Source organism: Gossypium arboreum, chromosome 6, assembly GCF_025698485.1.
Source record: "Gossypium arboreum isolate Shixiya-1 chromosome 6, ASM2569848v2, whole genome shotgun sequence".
NCBI classification, from domain to species: Eukaryota; Viridiplantae; Streptophyta; class Magnoliopsida; order Malvales; family Malvaceae; genus Gossypium; species Gossypium arboreum.
This window is the reverse complement of record NC_069075.1, coordinates 121,111,498-121,116,468: the sequence shown is the minus strand read 5'-3', so window position 1 is coordinate 121,116,468 and position 4,971 is coordinate 121,111,498. Positions and strand designations below refer to the sequence as shown.

The window sequence follows — 4,971 nt, the reverse complement described above, 5'->3', positions numbered from 1 at the left end:
TCCCTCGTTCGAGATCGATTCCACGCTTTTCTTGATTATTGAGCTTGAAAGCTTGGGAAAAACCCTAGCTATGGAGAACATGTAAGTTTCGTCCAAGCTTGAATGAAGATGAACACATTATTGTGTTGTTTTTCCCATTTTATTTCATTTAATATGCAAATGACCAAAATGCCCTTACTACTAAACTTTCTTAAAATTCCATCCATGTCCTAATTTTTGTCCATATAAAGTATAATAGTCTAATTGCCATTTAAAGACCTCTACTTAAAACCCCCATTTCAATTAAGTACTTTATGAACTAGAACACACATTTTTTTACCTATTTCAATTTAGTCCTAAATATCAAATTAAACACCCAATCGATAAAATTTCGCAACGAAATTTTCACACAATTATGAAATCTTAATATAAACACTAAAACTTAATCAAAATAAATTTTTTCAACCTCGGATTCGTGGTTTCAAAACCACTATTCCATTTTAGCCCTAAATCGGGCTGTTACAACTTTAGCCATTTACTTTTACTGCAATTTAAATTTTATTCTAATTTTTATTACTAATCCTTCTTTTTCCCTTTTTCTGGCAGGTTCTTATAGTGTATGACTAGAAGAAACCCGTCAGGACAATTACTTTTTGACAGTGAGATCGATCGCACAGTTCGCAGAAACCAAAGAGAAATAAGGCGAAACTTAAGATACACAGAGAACAAGCAAGAGGATGATATTCAAACCACAACCGAGGAGATGGCTGAAAAATAAGAAAATCCGCTACCTCCTTCATTTGCTGTTAATCAAAATCCTACTCCGCGCACTATGTATGATTATGCTAAACCTAGTTTAACAGGAACTGAGTCAAGTATAGTTAGACCTGCTATTGCTGTAAATAATTTTGAACTGAAACCTATCACAATTCAAATGATACAACAGTTTGTTCAGTTTGATGGTTTGCAGGACGAGGATCTCAACGCTCACTTGGCAAATTTCCTAGAATTTTGCGATACCTTTAAAATTAATGGCGTTTCTAATGACGCCATTCGCCTTCAATTGTTTCTCTTTTCGTTAAGGAATAAGGCTAAACAATGGTTGAACTCGTTACCACAAGGGTCAATCACTACTTGGGAACAAATGACCGAAAAATTTTTTATTAAAATATTTTCCACCGGCTAAAATAGCCAAATTACTTAATGATATCTTTTCTTTTGTGCAGATGGATTTAGAAACACTTTACGATGCATGAGAGAGATACAAGGACCTTTTAAAAAGGTGCCCTCACCATGGGTTACCGCTTTGGCTACAGGTTCAAATGTTCCATAATGGTCTGAATCCTTCGACTCGACAGATGATTGATGTAGCCGTTGGAGGAACTATCAATAATAAGACACTTGAGGCGGCTTACGAATTTATTGAGGAGATGTCACTGAATAACTATCAGTGGCAAGTTATGAGAACAAAATCGACGAAAGTAGCTAGTGTTTTCAACCCCGACGCGGTTACTATGCTATCTAACCAAGTAGAACTTTTAAATAAAAAGATTGACGGTTTGTGTAGTTCTACTCAGGTACATCTAGTGATGAGGTGCAATTCGAATGGAGGATGAGCATGCACAGAATATCAACCCTTCAACCCTAGCATCGAGGAGGAACAAGTCCAATATATGGGTAACAATAACTCTAGATCCCAAAATAACCCATATAGTAACACTTATAATGTAGGTTGGAGAAACTATCCCAATTTCTCGTGGGGCAGTCAAGGAAATCAAAGGCCACAACATCCTCCGGATTTTTAACAACCACCTTACCAGCAAGAAAAGAAGACAAACCTTGAGGAAATATCTCGGTGTCAAAAACTCATTTTCAGAATACTAAGACAGCACTTAAAAATCAACAAGCATCAATCCAGGGGCTCGAAACTCAGATTGGACAGCTCGCTAAGTTAATTTCCGAACGACCACAAGGTAGCCTGTCAAGCAACATTGAATCTAACCCAAGGGGGCAACTTAACGTGATTTCCATTTAAGATGAGGAAGGGTTAGTTGCAAAACTAAGGCCAGAAACGGTTGTAAGCAAAGGTGTGACAACCCGAATTAGGGCCTAATCGGAATAGTGGTTTCGTGACCACAAATCCGAGATAGAAATAATCGTTTTATAAATATTTTGGGGTTTATGATATGATTGCATGATTGTGTGAAAATTTCGTGATGAAATTCTATGCCTAAAGTGTTTAAATTGAAAGTAGGGACTAAATCGAATAAGTTGCAAAATTTGCATACTAGAAATTTTAGTATGAAATTGTTTTGAAATATTTATTAGGAGGTCTTAAATAGCAATTCTACCAATTTTAAGTTCATGGACAAATTTAGGACATGGAAGGAATTTTTGGAAAGTTTAGTAGTAAGGGTATTTTAGTCATTTTGATATTAAATGAAATAAAATGGGAAAAATAACACAAAATAGTCATCTTCCCATTTAGTTGCTGCCGAAACTTCACTCTCTCCATAGCTAGGATTCTTCAACTTTCAAGCTCCATAGTAAGTGATTCTAAGCCCGCTTTTAATGTTCTTTACGTTTTTGGAATCCTAAGCTCGATTAAGCTTATGCTAGTAATAATTTAACCTAGGGTTCATATTTGGAAAAATACCCATAGGTGAAATTTGTGTATTTTGATGTTTTATGATAGAATATGAGGTTTTAAATTGTGTTAAATAATTTGTGCTACTCGGTTTTAAGTGAAAACAGTAAAAGCAAGATAATCGGTAAAATACCTAATGTTCATAACTATATGATAGAGTGGGAATTTGATGTTGTTGTAGAAGAGAAAATGTTCAGCATATCATAAAACATAAGAATAAGGGCTGAAATTAAATTCCGAGCCTAGGGGCAAAATTGTAATTTTGTAAAAGTTAGGGGCAAAATGTAATTTTTCTACAATGTGATTTTTGGATTGAAATAAATAGTATGAGTATTAAATGAGCTAAATGTGTTATTATAGATCAAGAAAGGCGCGGAATTGACCTCGAACTGGGAAAGAAAAGTTTTGGACTAAATTGCAAAATTTCCATATTTTGCACCAAGGTAAGTTGTATGTAAATATTACAATAATTTCATGTACATTCTTATATTTCAGCCTATTATATAAATATACTAGCTGATGTTAAAATATAAATTGACTATGGGAAGAATGGAAATAAATACAGAGAGAGAGATCCGGTTGAACATTCTGGAGAGATCGAATGAAATAGAGGAGCGTAGCTAGGTCACATGTATGATGCTGAGTGCACATCATGTGTACAAGAAAGCTACGAGACACCCTGTAGTAGTTAGGTCACATGCGTGATACGAGATGTATCCCATGTAGACAAGAGAGCTACGTGAAAGATAAATGTAGCTAGGTCGCATGCGTGATTCCAAGTGAAGGACACCATGTAGACAAGAGAGCTACGTGAAAGATAAATGTAGCTAGGTCGCATGCGTGATTCCAAGTGAAGGACACCATGTAGACAAGAGAGCTACGAGACAAATCGGCTAGGTCGCATGAGTGGTACTAAGTGTTCCCCATGTGTACAAGAGAGCCGAACTAAATGAAGTATGATGGTGGGTCAGTGTCTTTGAACCGTTAAATATCGAGGATTGATCCAAATTGTTCAACGGGATGGTTTTGTGGTGACATTGTGGTTTGGACCTACACTTATAGTGAATGAAATGTGGTGAAAATGAATTGTGGCATATACATATATATGATAAAATGAGGTTAGCATAAAGAATGTGTGAAAGAGTGAAATTAGTATTAAAACTGTTTTTAGATGGCAGCAGTGACGTGATTTTGAAAAATCACCAAAAATAGGAGGAATATAATTAGAGGTTGAATGAGATGTGAAATTAAAGCTTAATGAGTCTACTTTCATATAAAAGAAGCAGGGCAAGCAAAGGAATTCTATATTTTGAGATATTTACAATTGTAACTGACTTGCTCAGGATGAATACGTGATCCCCTGTTTCCACTTTGAAAATCATTAAAAATTGTACAAAGCAAACTAAGAAATATAGTTTACATGCCTAAATTCCTTATTGAGACTAGTTTTAAATACAACAGACTTCAGGGTTGTTTGAGTTATGTACTGAGAGAAATTCAATTCGTAGTGGACAGAGGTCAGGCCAGTCGAGCTGTGTAACAGGGAAACTTTAACTAATAAACTGTACTAATCTGCTGAACCAAAATTATAAAAAAAATTTAGCAAGAAGCTTTATGAGTCTAGATTCAGGAAATTTTACGGATATGAATTTCGAGTTTTGTAACTCGAGTTATGATTTATTTAGTGAATATGACACAACAGAGACAAATTAATCAAGTGGAATAAGTAGTGAAGTTAAAGTAGACATACTTGAATTGTTGTTTAAACATGTTAGATTCTTAAATTAGTATTTACATACTACTTACTAAGCTATAAGCTTACTTCGCTTTCTCTTTTGTCTTATAGTGTTCTCCACTTGCTCAGAGTCAAGGATCGTGAAGATCTACCCGCACTATCATACTTTGGGGTATTTGAACTAAATGTTTTGAATTATGGCATGTATAGTAGGCAAAAATTATTTTGTTATGTGTCATATTTGTCTAGGTTTAAAATATTAGTTACAAGATTTTCGACCATTACTTTGTACAAGCCATAAAAGTTGGCTAATATTGTTCAAGATATATGTTATAATGCATTATCAAATGGGATGACATATTTCTATCTTGGTATATGTTATGTTCGTAATACCTTGTATCTGTTCCGGCGACTTTCATAACGGGTAAGGGTGTTACATTTAGTGGTATCGAGCTATGGTTTAGTCGGTTCTCGGACTAATAAAGTGTGTGTAAAAGTCTAGCTATACATGCCATAAAAATATTGTGATAGTGTGGTGACTCGATTATTCTAAACTGTGTTTTATTTTAATATAGTAATGGATCCCAAGGAACTGCGGTGATGATGTTTG

The 4,971-nt window shown here is 34.8% G+C and overlaps 1 non-coding gene across 1 annotated transcript; it reads right to left on the bottom strand.

Moving 5' to 3' along the window:
* Window positions 1-1,168: 1,168 nt before the first annotated feature.
* LOC128294425 (small nucleolar RNA R71) lies at window positions 1,169-1,279 on the bottom strand. The gene has a single exon (XR_008284736.1). It is a non-coding gene; the product is annotated as a small nucleolar RNA R71 (small nucleolar RNA).
* Window positions 1,280-4,971: the final 3,692 nt, after the last annotated feature.